Raw genomic sequence first — 17130 nt, forward strand, 5'->3', positions numbered from 1 at the left:
GTGCAGGGCACCTGCCAGCAGTCCCCCACTCATGTCCCACTCATGTACCCTTGCACCTCCACCCCCCAGCAGTGCAGGGCACCTGCCAGCAGGCCCCCACTCATGTCCCCCTGCACCCCACCCCCCAGCATTGCAGGGCACCTGCCAGCAGGCCCCACTCATGTCCCACTCATGTCCCCCTGCACCCCCACCCCCAGCAGTTCAGGGCACCTGCCAGCAGGCCCTCACTCATGTCCCCCTGCACCCCCACCCCCCAGCAGTGCAGGGCACCTGCCAGCAGGCCCCCACTCATGTCCCCCTGCACCCCCACCCCCAGCAGTTCAGGGCACCTGCCAGCAGGCCCCCACTCATGTCCCACTCATGTCCCCCTGCACCCCCACCCCCCGGCAGTGCAGGGCACCTGCCAGCAGACCCCGACTCATGTCCCACTTATGTCCCCCTGAACCCCTACCCCCCAGCAGTGCAGGGCATCTGCCAGCAGGCCCCCACTCATGTCCCCCTACACACCCACCCCTAGCAGAGCAGGGCACCTCCCCACAGGCCCCCACTCATGTCCCCCTGCACCCCCACCACCCAGCAGTGCAGGGCACCTGCCAGCAGGCCCCCACTCATGTCCCCCTGCACCCCCACCCCCCAGCAGTGCAGGGTACCTGCCAGCAGGCCCCCACTCATGTCCCCCTGCACCCCCACCCCCCAGCAGTGCAGGGCTCCAGCCAGCAGGCCCCCACTCATGTCTCACTCATGTCCCCCTGCCCCCACGTCATGACGATCCTCAATCATGGCCCTTATGGCCAGCCTCCCCAGCCCAAAGACCCAACCAAGTATTCCATCCACCCACATAGAAAAGCCAATTACATGATACAACCCCAAAGGCAAGTATGTAAATGAACACATGTCCATCACACACAAACAATGGGTGCAAGTGAATGTGAAAACCCATATCATGACATGCATGAAACCAATGAGATAATACCACACATCGAAGTATGAAGAAGAAAATATATTAAATACAACATGAATGTAATTAAAAGAAACACTCAACAATGGGAATAATTAAAGAAATGCTGCATGTCCGTAAAAGAATAAAAAACAAGAAATCATAATCCAAAGAAATCCAAAAGAAATGGTGTCCAAAGTCACAGTCCAACAAAGCAAATCCAAGGGAAAAAAGAAAGTGAAATCCATTGCTCCATGGTGAAAATAAAAAAATGAGAATAATCCAATGGTGAACTATGTACAAATGAACAATCCAGGGTCCATGAGCCCAACTGATGAAATGAAACCTACCAAAAATACAACCTAATAAAAAACTATATACAAAAACGTGGTGCATTGTCCAAGCGCAACCAAAATTAAAAAAAAGGAAAGGAAACCTAACACTATCTATATACAATGGCGGCGGGCAAGTCCTGCGGCTCACTCTGTGGTGTTCCGGAGGCGGGCCTCTGCCCTGGCCCGAGGTCTCACAGGGAGGCACTCATGGCCTGTTCCAACTCCCTGCGAGTCGCCTCGAGGCACTCTGCCCGCCTGAACGCCCGACGCATGGAGAACTCCGCCCTGACCATGGTGAACCGCGCCTCTTCCGCCCGCCGCCGCTCCGCACCTATACGCTGGCCCAACCACAGCCACATGGAAGACACATCCATTCCAGGCTCCTCCTGCCCTCTGGCCGATGCCTGCCCCCCTGGTGTCGATGGCCCTGAGCCATCATTGCTCCCACCTAGAGCCTGCTCCTGCTGCTGCTGCTGCTGCTGTCCATGTGCCCTGTCCGATGATGCCTGCACATCCTCCATCAGCTGGTCTCCAGTTGTGGTGTCCACCCCTGCTGGACCGCCGACTCCCGACTGTGGCAGGGATGGGATCTCCACCAAGCTGGCTGTGTTGGTCAGGCCAGGTCCACAGGGGGCCCTGGTGGAATCTGGGCTGGAAGACGGCAGGGAGAACGACTGGCGCATAGTCTCCTCAGAGGAGGAGAGGTCCACCAGAGTGCGCGTCACATGTAGGAACCCACCAACCAGGGCCCCTCCCAACAGAGCCACGTCGCAACGCTGCTCTTCGTGATGGTGTGCGTTCTCTGCCCAGGAAGAATGCACGTCATCACGAATGTCACGCGTGCGCAACGCGACACCAATAAGGATGGAGCCCATACGTTCATGGGACCCCTTGTCCAAAGGTAGTGGAGAGGCAGATGACATGTCACTCTCCGCTACCTGCGGACGGGCCTGGGACAAGGACACAGGGTCAAGGACAGGGACATGCACAGGCCCCTTTGTGGTGACCTGTGCTGCCTCCTGACCCTGGCCCTGGACTGCACTACTTGCACCAGTTTTACGACCTCCACCAGGCCCCATGTGCGGCTCAGTAGCGGGCTCCTCCTCCTCTGTGGAGACCACCAGCCTGGATATCTCCGTACCGTCTTCCACCATTGCAAGCCCCTGTGGGGGCTCACCCGGCCCTTCCGCCACAGCCGTAGTGGCAGATGCGGCACCAGCCCCCTCGCTCCCGGATGATGGCAAGTCCTGGGAGGGTGTCTGGGCCTTGTGTCACCGCCCAGTGGAGGCATCCCCGCTGCTTGGCTCCACAGCGCCGTCTCTGCCCTCTTCTTCACTTGACGCTGCGTAGAGGGAGACATAGAACACAAGCATCAGGCTACAGTACAATATTCCCCTATACAGGAAGCAATAACACATGAGTGGCAGTGTCTAACATCACTTTCATCCTGTCCCTCCACAACACATGGGTGAATGCACGCAACACACATGCATACACAGGCATGGCGCCTGCAATCAACATCAGCATCCATGTACAAGGGCCTCTATTAATCAAAATGTTGCCTTCAAACTCACATGCATCCTGGCTCACACTGATCCCATGCACACACATCACCGGAGGGTCATGCATCATGCCTTGTACACCACAGACACAGTGGATAGACACAGTGCATACAGCGGTGACCGCACTGCATGAGTGAAACTACACATCATCACGGACATGTGTCATGAATCCATGGCGTATCGAAGTCACAGACACACTTCTCAGACACACACACATGTGCACCATACATGTACATGACAGCAGCACCCATCCCTCACATCCCCACCATGTGCAAGAACAGTCACTGGCATGCTTTCATGTGTGCATTTGCCATACAGCTCCCCATGTAGCATTGGAACTCATGCACCAACCATGTGATTCGCACATTACTGGTCTCACATGCATGACCATGATGTCCCTGCACACACACATCCATACATGGCCCATGTCACACATACAGGCAAGTATCAGACTACCAGCACACTGCAACATGCCCTGTCTCGCACACCAATACTTGGCCACTTACCGCTCAACTCCAGACGGGTCTTCCTCTGAAGGATCTGGGCATGCAGCGCTGGGCATACGTGTTCCAGGACCCTCATCTGGATGTCACTCATGCTGACCCGGCCCCCCTCTGCGAGGCGCCGGGCCTTGTGAAGGGTCCTGGACCTGAAGTCCTCCCAGCGCTTCTTGATGTGCTTGATGTCGGGGGTTGGCACCCCCTCCACGTTGATGGCAACCACTACATCCTCCCAGATCCTCTCCCGTCCTTCCTTGTTGTCGCGTGATGTTCCGAAGAGGGCATCATAATGCCCCAGGACATGCTCCACCAGGACACCAACTTCCTTCACACTGAAGCTGGTGGCCCTCTGCCTCTCTGGCTGGGGGTCACCAGTGGGCTCAGATGGTGTTTGACCCGACATGGCAACCCCCGAAGGCAGGCGTGGGTGGGCAACTGGTCCTGGGGCTGGGCTGTGGAGCGATGGTATCCCAGTCGGGAGTCTTCTGTTCCAGCAGGGGTGGACACAGCAACTGGAACCCTGGCTGACATGCAGGCACCAAATAGCAGGGCACGTGGGCAGCAGGCAGTCAGGCAGCAGCAGATGGCAGGTGGGAGCGTGCCCAGGGCTCTGGGGGGCAGGAAAATGGCCTTCAGGGCAGGAGCGTGGTCTTATGTGTGTGTACACGTGGCCAGCTTGATACGGAGTGAATTGGCACATGAAAAAAGTGCACGTCAGTGTGAAATCCGAGGAAAGGCCCTTAGCGCGTAAGCGCGTCAGCACACGTATGCGATTTCATTGGACCAAAGGCCCGTATCGCGCACAGGGCCAATCGCGTGTGAAACTTCCTGCGCACCCCAGTAATACACGTACCCCACTCGCACAGGGCCAACCGCGTGTGAAATTTCCTGCGTACCCGCGAAATACACACACACGCTATTTTTCAAACAGCGGGTGTCCGTGTTTGTCGCGTACCCCTTTTTTATGGCCATACTGGCCTGCCTGTTGATCGCGTACATTTTTATTTGGCATCTGGCTGCCACACCATACTTCGTGTGTCATTTTTGCATGCATGTGGGCTATTGGGGGGTGCTTGTCGCTTTTTCTTCTTTTTAGGTGCCTGTGTGTTGCGTGCACGTCATTTAGCCTAGGGGGCCACAGTATGAGACATTCATCATATCTGTATATACATGCTTTTTGTTTGCGCACACTTTTGTAATGCGCAGGGACGCTACCGCCTGCCTTCGTGTGGCGGACGTGTTTAGGCCAGTGCATGTCGTTGCCCGTGCGCGGGTTTGCCCTATTCGATTCCATGAATACGTGTGGTTCGCGTGCGTGTGGGCGTTCCGTGTACTTCCCAGCAGTACTTCCCCAGTTATGCCTTCTTTTTCACGTGTTGTTCCCCATTCCGCTTGTTACGCCCCGTGTCCCGCCCCCTTTTTGGTGTGTGCGCGGACATTGTGCGCTTTCCCTGTGCGCATCGCGCACAGCGTTTGAGCTGTTGCAATGACGTGTGTGCCCGTGTACGCCACGCTCGGGTTTGGCGCACATCCCAAGGAAAACACGCGCAGGGACTTTCATAAATCACACGTGTGCGCGTGCGCCTGTTTTTTCATGCTTGCGCCTGCTTGTGCCAAGATTTTCGGCACACATTTTTTGGTCCTTTAATGAACAAATTGTAATTTGTTATTTAATTTAATCTGAAACACACACGCATGAAAATGTTTTTTATTTTTTGTAAATTAGTTTTATTTAAACTTTATACAATACAATGTAAAAACAAAGAGAAAACAAAACTCAATATTCATTTGCAGATAGATTCACAATAAAGTATTTTACATAAATTACTTCAATTAATTAAAATTCATAAAATTCAATACATTCATTTAAAAGAGCATTTCATTCTATAATCTTAATTATTTTAAGATATTGCACAATTTGTATTAGGAGTAATGTTGGTCTACCCTGCCACCTATATGACCATACATAATCACTATTCAGATGTTCAGTGCAATGTATAAAATGACTAAAATAGTCCTCTCGCTGACCATGGAGCACAGGGTACAGTGTCATTAAGTGTTTTAAAGACTCCATAGGGTCTTGACAAAACCTACATATTGCACTTTCTCGTTGGCCTCTTAGGTACAAACCCTCTCCTGTATGTAACAGATTAAAACAAAATCTCAGAAAACTTTCACTAAAACTTCTATTTGGATATTGTTGCAAATAAGGTGCAAAGTTCCCCCTCTTTCTTTCATTGCACTTAATAGCCCAGTCTGAATCTAGCATTTTTCTTTTTGCCTTAACATGTTTGGATAACAACATTTCCAAAGAAACATCAAATGTTCTCATTATATTTGCTCGTAGAATGTTTGAAATGGCTTTCCTGTCCCTTTTCTCATGTGGTTTGCCTGTATAGAATAATACCAAGGGTGAAAGTGTGAAACGAGAGGATTTTTTGGGGTATATATTTCATATGGCCAGCATATTGATAACCTTGTGCCCACAATGCTAATTTTCCTGTCTTATGCTGCTTTGGTTTTAATAAGGTAAATCCCAGGTATTTTAGACGCAGGATTACAGTGATTGATATGGAGTCCAGATACCACCCAAATTCTGTTTGTTTTGATTTTTTTCCATTGAAGCATAGGATACTAGAGTTAGTTGGATTTATTGCAAGTCTATTTGTTTTGACGTATTCTGAGAAACAGTAAAGTAGCCTTTCCAAGCATATCTGAGTCCTGTCTAAAAGCAACATGTCATCAGCGTACGCAACCCAAAAGCAACACTCACCACTTATCCTTGAGGCAATAAAAGAGGCTTCATCAAAAGGCTTCCCCACATCAGAAAAATACAAGTTGAAAAGACATACGGCTAAAATACACCCTTGTCTCAGCCTAGACACCTCCCGATTAGCTACAAGTCGCACTCTCACCAAAGCATTGCTATGGATGTGGTATCAAAATGTCCAGCAGATGTGTTGGAATACCTCAGGCCAATAGCTTAGACCATAGCCTCATTCTGTAAACCTTATCAAAGGCGAGACTTAGGTTGATGCTGGCCACTTACAGAGGGGGATTTCCTTCTTTGCATGCTTAATCAATCATAGTCTGGACAAAAAGACGACTTGCGTCAGTTCCTGTTCCCCTCCTAAAGCCTGTTTGAAATGTCGATCCTCCAGACAACTCAGAACACACAGTGTAAATATTTTGCTCTCTACATCAAGGAGAGCACTAGGGCGGTAGCTTGCTGGATTCATGCGATCGCATTTCTTGAATATTTGCACAATAACCAAGGAATGACAAGTGGAGGGGAGGCCTTACTAGCCAAGATGTCCTGAAACAACATGTGTAGTACTATGGCCCACATTTCTGGTTGTTTTTGTCAACACAAGATTACATAACCCAATGGGACCAGGGGCACGAGAATTCGAGCCAGACTTTATGACTAGATTTGCGATTGAAATGTCTAGGATCCATGGATCAGTGAGATTTGGATTTATAATTTTACTACCCACTTCTTTTGTAAAATTCCCCGAAATGCTTACACCATGTTTCTTCTGGAATGGGTTTCATGTTTTCAAGGGATTCAGAACTTGTACACGAGTATATAATATCCCAAATGTTTCTACTATTTTTCTATACAACCGCAGACCACATCCTTTCTCTGTCTCTTTGCTTGAGAAGGAATTTATGGTTCTTAATCCAATTTTGATAGGACTGTCTCTCCTTCCGAATCTGTTCAAGTGTCTTCTCTATATTACAGGAGGTAAATCTTAAGTTTTTTATCTTTTTGTGCATTAGTAATTTTCTTTCCTGTACTTCTTTGGTGTAAACATATAGGCAAAATGATCTCTACCCAATGATATTATTGCCTATAAGAGTAGAGGCTTTTTCTTTCATGAATGCACAGAAATGTTCAACTGACAGGACTTTTACTTTTTGGGGATAGATTGCAGTATTCCAGAAATTCTCAATGAATCGATTAAAGTTCACAAGGCTCTTCTCATTCCAGGTAATTCTGTTTTTTTTCTGATTAGCAATGATATTTTTACAACATGTTATTTTGGGTGCCCGGAGCATTAAATTTAAGTGGCGTGTGACTAGATAATGATTGCTGTAGGAGTGATGTATAGCCTCAAACAGTGTGGAGATGGAAAACACATTTTTTGAAATTATAACATAATCAAGCCAAGAGCTTTGACTTTCTCTATGCCACGTGGGGTGGGGTGGATATCTCCAGCCATTTGTCCATTAGCAACTCCCCATCCTTCCCAAAAGTCTCTCCATTGAGAACCATATTCAATTAATAGTGTGGTATGCGGATGGTGAAATCTACCCTTTTTCCTAGATCTTTGCCCTCAGGGAAGCAATGTATGTTCACAGCCCCTGCCATGAGTATATCAGAGACTGGGAAGGTATCTTTATAATTCTCAAGAATCTTCTCCATAGAACTAATCATAGCTGCAAGTTTGCAATGGGCCGGATGCCAGTAGACGTTCACCAGGAGAATATGGGATACTGTTTTCTCTAGATGTAATTCTAATTTAACTGCTAATACACCTCTGCATTCATCTGAAAACACACTAGCAATTATTCCATGGCCATTCTTGATCACAGTGTATAGACCGCCTGAGGGTCGCCCACCATCATCCCTAGTTGCTGAGTGCCGGAAGATCACATGCCTATACCATAAAAGAATGTCCAGGGCACAGGTCTCTAATATTCCAAGAGCCCACACTACACTTAGAATTGACAATTGGTTTCATGATAACGGCAGGAGTAGCATGGCAAAACATTTTCTGAGTACTGCAATTTATGACATTAATGTTGGTTTCTCGATTGTTACAATTACAAACACGATTTTTGCCACAAGGTGGAGATAACGGCCGCCCAATCTGTCTTTGTTGGAACCTTTTTAGGGACAGAGTTTTCTTGCCAGTGACGATCATTTATGTGTATTGATGCATTGTTTACAATTGTTCTTCTATTCCCCACTTCTGTCACCTCTACTTCATCTACAGGGGCAATGATAAACCTAGGTCACACAGACACCTTCTCTCCAACAGGATAAGGTCAACAACAATTTTTAAATTAAAGTATAGTATACAACAATTTGTTTCTCCTATATCTGGAAATTCCAATCTTCAATGTTGGCAAATATTAGTGCATTTAGATTGGGTATTTCATTGAGAATTAAGATTACATTTGTTCTTTTGAGACAGAGTGTGTAATCTTGGCGAAGGCAGTGTATAAACATAATTTTACGCCCATAACTTTTACAATGAGTCAGATCATGTTTTGATTGTCCCTGAGGTGGTTCCTTTTCCTAGTTCCCATTGAGCCACCCATTCCACCTGAAGTTATTTGTGCCATGATATGTGGGAGAACCTTTCATGTTAACATTCTTCAAGGATATCCCTTCCTCTCTGTGCATACACTTTCCCCTTGCTCTCCTGTGTGTGGATTTATGCATTTTCTGTTTTCATTTTTTTATTTTTCAACTTTTATTTAACAATTTAAAATACCAAAAGCATCAACAATACAATTATCAGTAGTTTAACAACACATGCTTCCCATTGTACCATGTTACATAGGTACAAATTCCAAGACAAATTCAGTACAACAAGTTCATCTACATTACTTTCAGTCAAGATAAATTCCTCATCCTTATATATATTCACCCAGCCACAAATCCTTTGTACACAGAACACCATCACTAAACAAATATGAAAACAATCACACAGGTTGGACAAACAATCAGGCAGAACAATAAACACAACACAAAAAAAAGAAATACACGTAACACAGAACCAAACAAACAGAAAGATTCCAAACCAACAACCCAATCCTCACTATCAATTCAATAAAACATACCGGACTCATACAATCCCCAAATACTCACTCACCATATAATACATTAAAAGGCACCCAGAGAGCTAAATACTTATCTCCACTGTCCTGTCTTTGTAACATCACCCTCTCAAACCCCGATAACATCAATACATCATTTATCCAATTCGTCCCTCAAGGCTTCTTCCTTGTTTACCACACCATCAATACCTGTTTTGCCACAACCATAAGCACCTTATCAATCCACTGCTCATTTCTTCGAGCAACCTCGCATCGTCCCTTCCTCGATAAAAGTAACACCTGTAAAGGCATCCTAGGAAAATGTATAGATAATATCGAATCTAATCTTTCTATCATCTCTGTCCAGAAGTCCAGCACACGAGAACAGTAACACAACATGTGAATGAGTGTTCCCTTCTCCTTCTCACAACCCCAACAAATATTTTCTGGTGGATAAGTCTTAATTTAAGATCCAATTTGCTACTATATCCCACACCCCACATACCTTCCCACTCTTTCTCTGTAATCTCACATCTCAATTCCTCCTCCAACTTCTCCAATACTTTCTTTCCAGAATCAACAACCGCACAATTCGCTGGCATTAAATTAGTGTATGTGCTTACCATTCGTGGTAATGACATGAGAATCTTGCAACCCAATGGTTCCCCCTATAACAGTCTCATTAACATTGCTAGCCTCTCACTCAAAGCGTCTTTAATGTTACAAATCTATTCCTTTCTCTTTCAGCTAGATTAAACGTCTCCTGCAACTCCTCAAATGTTAATATATGACCATGCTGTATCACATCTCCAATGCTCAAAACCCCTCTCAAGACCCAACTCCTCCAATACATGATCTTACTGGCAATCTGTAAACCGAGATTAAGCCAAATTGAGGCCCCGTAATTGAGATACAAATTCCCATTAAAAATGTTCAACCACCAAACAAGCGCATCTTCAGTTGCAACAACAGTTGGCAACTTACTACCCCTCCCAGGTAATCTTCCCATTGAATCGACAGCACTCAACTTAAATCCAGACATCCTACTCCTTTCAATCAACGTCCAAAAGGGCTCAGATTCATTCCCTATTGTCAGATAGTATGCTGTTTTCTTCACAATAAACCCTTTGTAATATTTCTCCAAATCCGGGTATCCAAAACCCCCTTTTTTATTACTACGCACCAAAATGAACTTCGGAATCTTTGGCCTCTTCTTCTCACCCCACAAACATTTTTGAAAAACTCGGTCAATAGTAGCTATCATTTTTTTCGAAAGAGGCAAGGACTGCATGACATAAAGCACCTCCAGCAAAAGAGTCATTTTGATAGCATTGATTTTCGCTCAAATCCCCGAAGGTATTCATTCCCACTTCCTAATAGCTTTTTCTAAAGTATCCACTATTTTCCCTACATTGAATTCCATCTTTTTTACATCCTTAGTCAGATAGACTCCTAAATACTTCACATGGGACTCAGTCCATCTACAATTCCAATCTGAAAAATTATCCCTTATACAAGTCCTAGCAAGTGGGAATACTTCCATTTCATCCCAATTAATCTTATGCCCCGAGAGATTACTCACCTTGTCAAAGATACTCTTCAGGGCTACACTTCTCCCCTCTGGATTTGCAAGAATAACCACCATATTGTCTGCGTATGAAAGAACCTTAATTTCTTTATGTCCGAACTTCAAACCCTTGATACTCTGTTCTCTGTGAATGCAGGCCAATAATGGCTTCAAAGCGATATTGAACCAAAAAGGCGATAGGGGACAACCCTGTCTTATTCCCTGAGTTAGTTCAAAAGCCTCAGATAACACATTATTCACCCAAATCCTTGCTTTTGCAACACCCTGAAGACAACTGATTACCCCTAGAAATGTATTCCCAAATCCCATCTTTTCCATTGTAAATCTCAAATACCTCCAACATACCCTATCAAATGCCTTTTCTGCATCCATAAAGACCAATGCCGCATTTGATAGCTCACTTTGTTGCAAACTCAGTATGTCAACTATAGTTCTTTTATTGTCATACCCAAATCTGTTTTTCATAAATCCTACCTGTGACTCATGGACCAGCTTCCCCATACATGTTTCCAGTCTATTTGCCATAATCTTTGCAAATAATTTCACATCTACATTCAGCAATGAAATGGGTCTATAATTGCTACATTTTTTACGGTCCCTTCCCTCCTTTGGTATTAAAGTAATCATGGCCTCACTCATTGATAGGCACAAATCTCCATCTCGCACAAAAAGATTGAACAATTTACATAGAATAGGTACTAGATAAGTCTTACATTTCCTATACAACTGCACAGGTATACCATCCATTCCTGGAGGTTTTCCTATCCTAAGTTGTTCAATTGCCAGTAGAACCTCATTCGTCTCAACTTCCATTTCCAAATACTCTCTTTCCTCTGATGTCAGTTTAGGAATGTGTATAGCTGTATAGCTGCAAAGAAATACTCTAATTCCACCTGGGATGGAAACACTTCTTCTGTATATAATTTCTCATAGAATCTCTTAAAACAATTACATATATCAACATTTTTCAGCACCATATTCCCTTGTTCATTCATAATGCTCTGAACAAATGATTTATCTGCCGTTTAGTCTTTTAGCGAGAAGTTTCCCACTATTGTCCCCACATTCCCCAAATTTCTGTTTTGTAAAAAAAAGGCCTTTCTCTGCCAACAAGTATGTCTTACTCACAAACATTTTTTGGACTTGTGACATCTCCAATCTATCTTTGACTCTACCTGACTGTGCATATTTTTGTTGCAAGTATGCCAATCTATCTTCCATTGATTTCAATTCACCCAAATGTTTACTTCTGAGATATGCTGTTTTACTTATAAATTCCCCCCTCATCACTGCTTTAAAACAATCCCATACCATCCTAAACTCAGCAGACCCTTCATTCTCCTTGAAATATCTCTCCATTGATGCTTGGATGCTCTCCTCAAAACCTTCTTCTTCCAAAACCCCCACTTTTAGACGCCACCTCACAAAATTAGGCATCTCTCTTTCTATGTTCATGTGTAAATCCACAGGAGCATTGTCTGAGATCTCTCTCTCTCTAATATTCACGCTAACCGTCTTGTCTATTAATTTATCTGTGACTAATATGTAATCAATTCTAGAAAATGTATCATGTACAGGTGATTAAACGTGTTCTCCCTTGAAGATGGATGAAACTCCCTCCATGCATCCACCAAATTAAAGAAAAACTCAAACTCCCTGCATACACCAAAATGTGTGTACCTACATTGACTAGTCCGATTAATTTTATAATCACGAACACTATTAAAATCACCCCCAAAATAACCGTGTCCCCATGCATTTCATGGAGTAATCGTGATATTTCATCAAAGAGCACCAGTCCCGGTGAACATGGACCATAAACACATCCCAGCATGATCTTCTTTCCACTGTATTAGGTGTCCACACAAATCATTCGACCCTCCCTGTCCATCATCACCTTATCAATGATAAATCTTAAACCCTTCCTAAAAAGTATGCTGACTGCTCTTTACTTAGATAAATAACAACTTGAAAGTTCTTTATGATATCTAGAATCAAGTAAAAATTGCCTAACCTCATCTATCAGATGCGTTTCGTGCAGAAACACTATATCTACTTTTGCCCTCCATAATCTTGCCATCACCTTCCTGTGCTTACGTGGGCAATTCAGCCCTTTAACATTCCAAGTTAATGTTGTTAGCTTACCCATTACATTATAGAGATATTTTACTCTCACTCATAACCAGAGCTAGTGGCTTGTCTTGCATTACCACTCACTAAACAAGCAAGTATTAGAGTCAAACATTATTATAAACTGCCAAGCACTGAACACACCAACCCATTATCATGTTGTTTCTGGGATATCAGACATCAGACAACACACAAAGACAGGATATCAGACAAACAAAAATACAAAGACATGAACCCCGATTCATTTTAGATTGTTGCACAATCTCAAACCATTTTCCAGATTTTTTCTGACTACACTTCCCCCCCATACATGCCATGTCAATCGTATTTCAAATACGTTTCTTCTCTCCTATTGCAATTCCAAAAACTCCTATCTAAAATTGCCCAGTTTCTATTTGTAGGGTTAACTCAAATGTAACACCATATGATGCACGTCATAACAATGAACGCTCTGCATATCTGTATATTTCATATTCTCAAACGTCCAGTTTTATGCAGTTATAACAATTGCATTTCCCCAACGCATTCACCCCTAACCCCCCTCCTCCCATACTGTTCTCAATTACAACATATACAATGTTGCATTCATTTACTTAAACTACTCCTTATCGTTTATTCCGCCCCATCTTATAATATCTGACACAATAGACCTAATGCATGCAATCATACAACTAAGGATAGCAGTCCAATCCTAGCAATCCCCCATGCCATCGTTCATCCATGACATAGTTATTAGAACACCTTTCCTCAGAGACTATATACTGCTTCAACTGGTGTCATTAGTACCTAGCAAAGACAATTATACAGTTGGCATCCCACATCATACTATATATGTCCACAAAGCATTCGATGCATCTAACGCATTCCCCCTTATCACTTCCTAAATGAACCATATACCCCAGAGATAATAAGAGCATAAAACCAGTAAGCTTATAAATCAGGACAAATTCACTTATAACCTATGTATAAACATAAATAACATGAACATCTTTGCCATAGTAGAACTCAGTATATCCCCAATGTTGCAAACACATTTGTAACATATGAATCGCCTATTATGTCAAGCAACTATCATTGCATCTCTTATGTCATAAGAATAATTTGGCCCACTACCATAACAGAATCAGCATGTTCCTCAATTATCAGCCAAAAACTTACCACCTTAAATCACAAACATCGTTTTGGTCAAGCACTTGTTACCAGCTACACCTTAAGTGTACAATGTAGCAATTGCTAAATAAGCCTAAAATATTTGTATTCCCAAATACGCATACATTCACCTCGTCTATTATGCACATAAGAACATTACATTTGGGACCATTGCCCAGGACAATGAGTCAATTGTTTATATAGCTACAGAGAAAACACCAGAGATTAATTCCTATTATCACATTTGTGCTGTCATAAAAGGCTTAATGCACAAATGCTACCTCCAGACATTGACATGAGTATTAAGCATAATCAGATATGTGATTACGTGTTAAAGTATAGTCTCTTCAAAATCAGAGGGTCTTACTCATCACATTTTCCAATTCAAGTCAAACGCTACTCACATCAAACATCTTATGTGTATTCTCCCGTTTCATTCTATGGCTAATCAAATATCATGAGAGTGCATACGCACCCAAACCGTACAATATATAACCGTATTATCAATCCCTTCCATGACTCCCGCCACCCCTGCAATCCTCATTGAGTTATAACTCATCTCTGCGGTGTCAATTACAACGTAAATAACTGCTCAGTTAGTAAATCATTGCATATGTTCGCTAGTACAATGACAGCAGCACATTACTTCATATGCCAACATAGAAAACCACTGGAATGCTCTTCATTCTAAAAGTCACTGCTTTGAAAGTCCCTTCATAAAAATAACAATTGGTGCAGAGCCCCAGTGCAGAGATATGGGCCTCATAGCGATGTTCCAAGTAGGGCGGTAAGGGTTAACGGTCACCGGTAACAAGACCGGTGCCGTTAAACCCTTACCGCCCTACTACGAGTTCCCTTTGCAGGTCCTTCCTTAATGCCAGCTTTTAGCCTTACCGGGGTCAATAACGGTACCGTAATTTACGGTACCGTTATTGCCGCCTTCCCCCTTCCCATTGAGCCCTATGGGGGCTCAAATGGGAATTTTCGGAGGCAGCCATGCTGCAAATAGCGATGTTCCTAGTAGGGCGGTAAGAGTGAACGGTCACCGTTCGGAGGTAACCCAATGGGACGTGGTTACCTCCGAACTCGGAATGAGGCCCATAGAGTACAGTGTAAGACAGTTGCATACCAGTCTCCCACAGAAGTGAAAGCAACTGAGTGACCTTGCAGTTGAACAAATATAGCTGTGCACATTTCCACCATCCTCTGCCGCATCTCCCTGCAAGAACCGGCCTCCCTTCCTGCCGCTGTTGACCTGCCGCAGCTCTTTATTGCAAAGTCCTGACCTCTCTTTGGGACTGTACCTGCTCCTGCGCCTTACTAAGGATTGATTGTTTTAATACGTGAACTCAAATGCCCACAAAAGGCAGTAGCTTACCTTAACAGCTGTGATTCGCCTCACTGCTGTACATTAATCACGCCCTCTGGCTCTGCAAGACATAGAGTGACCAGGAGCCAATCCATGACCATGCCTTCTTTCGTACATCCTCAGAGCTCCGTACCTTTTCATCGGCTTCCTCCATTATACTGCCTATTCGCATGTCATCACAGCACGCACGCTGTAACAGTAGGATTTTAGGTTCCTTTCTTTAACATTCCTATTCCGGGCCGCATCTGATCGCGTGTTTCAATTTCAAACAAATACGACCATGAAACGGTTCTAACAGCATTTCAACCAAAAATTATATTATGTAAAAATAAATACTAACACTAACCAAAACAAAAGTTATAAAACATTTAAAGTGACATCTGAAACATTATAATCCACTGCTCATCTCTTCTTTTTCCCAATTAATCAATTTCTCTGTATACTGGAATCCTCAATGGGCTCCACCTCCAAATCAGAAAGAAAGGCTCTGCACTGCGATAGTCAGTAAATGAGTGCGTTTGGCCATTTGAAACCACTCTCAGGATTGCCGGGTAAACCATATAATATTTCAGGTGTTTGCTCCTAGCCTTCTCCTTTGCCACATAAAAGGCTCTCCTTTTCTCCATAACATCTTTGCTTAGATCTCCAAAGATCATGATTTTGTTTCCCCCCCAGTTCAAATCTTTCAGCTCACAAGCTCTTCTCAGTATCAATTCTCTCACTGGGAATCTCAAGAATTTAAAGATGAAGTGTCTTGGCCTCTGCCCAAGAGCCTGCTTTGGTCCCAGAGATCTGTGAGCCGTCTCTATCTCTAGAGGGATTTTCGGATCGTGCTTAAGCATTTTGATCAGTGCATTTTCCAAAAAGTCTGTGGGACACCCTTATCCAATAATTTCCAGGAAACCTGCTATGCATACATTATTCCTCCTTGAGAAATGTTCTTGTTCAGAGCACTTCAGGTTCAGCTTCTCTGTCTGATTCTGTAGTTCCCTAATTTGTTCAGCCATCCTTCTTGTCTCCTCATCCACCACGCTTAAATGACTCTCCACTGAGGAAATATTGTTCGTCAACTCATCATATCTCTCCTCTGAGGCAAATAATTTGGCCTTAATCTCAGCAATCTCAACAGTCACTTTGGTCAGGAGCTCCAACATCTTGTCCTCTCTCCTGTCACAATCTGCTTCTTCTTCTCCCTTCTGCCTCTTTGAAGGTTATGATGGTTCAGAAGTCTTCTCATCCATGGCGTACAAATAAGCAGTTAGAATACATAAATAGAGAGATAAGTACAGGGCTCAGGAGCCCAGCCCTTAACCTGCCATCCCTGGAGCTGCAGGTTCTAGAATCCTTTTTGAACAAGTCTCCCAAGTTCATTCCTGGTATTGGCCTTCGCAGGTTCATAAGGAGCCAGCTGAGGAAAGAAGGTTCCCATCTGTTTCTCACAGCCATTCAAGTGTTTTACTTGTATCTGTTGCCATAAGGGCACAACATGTGTTTAGCCCTTCCGGTGGAGTTATGCCCTCTCTTTGAAGCAAATCGCCTTTGTTGGAATCCTTAGCTTGCAAAGCATAATGGTGTGCATTCTGAATGGTCAAGTACTCTATTAACGCTTTTCTGTCAATTTGGGATTCTATAGTTCCAGAGCATTCTCCTTGGAGATTCACCATTCCGTTTGACACAGGACCGCTTACGATCCTGAGGACTTCAACATGTGTGTTTTGTGAGTCCACA

General features: G+C 44.2%; 1 pseudogene; it reads right to left on the reverse strand.

Annotated features, from left to right (window-relative positions):
• LOC138467308 (fidgetin-like protein 1) overlaps positions 1-16556 on the reverse strand; it is a 35151-nt pseudogene extending 18595 nt beyond the window's left edge.
• Positions 16557-17130: the final 574 nt, after the last annotated feature.

Source organism: Ambystoma mexicanum, chromosome 4q (genome assembly GCF_040938575.1).
Source record: "Ambystoma mexicanum isolate Mex_15411 chromosome 4q, UKY_AmexF1_1, whole genome shotgun sequence".
NCBI classification, from domain to species: Eukaryota; Metazoa; Chordata; class Amphibia; order Caudata; family Ambystomatidae; genus Ambystoma; species Ambystoma mexicanum.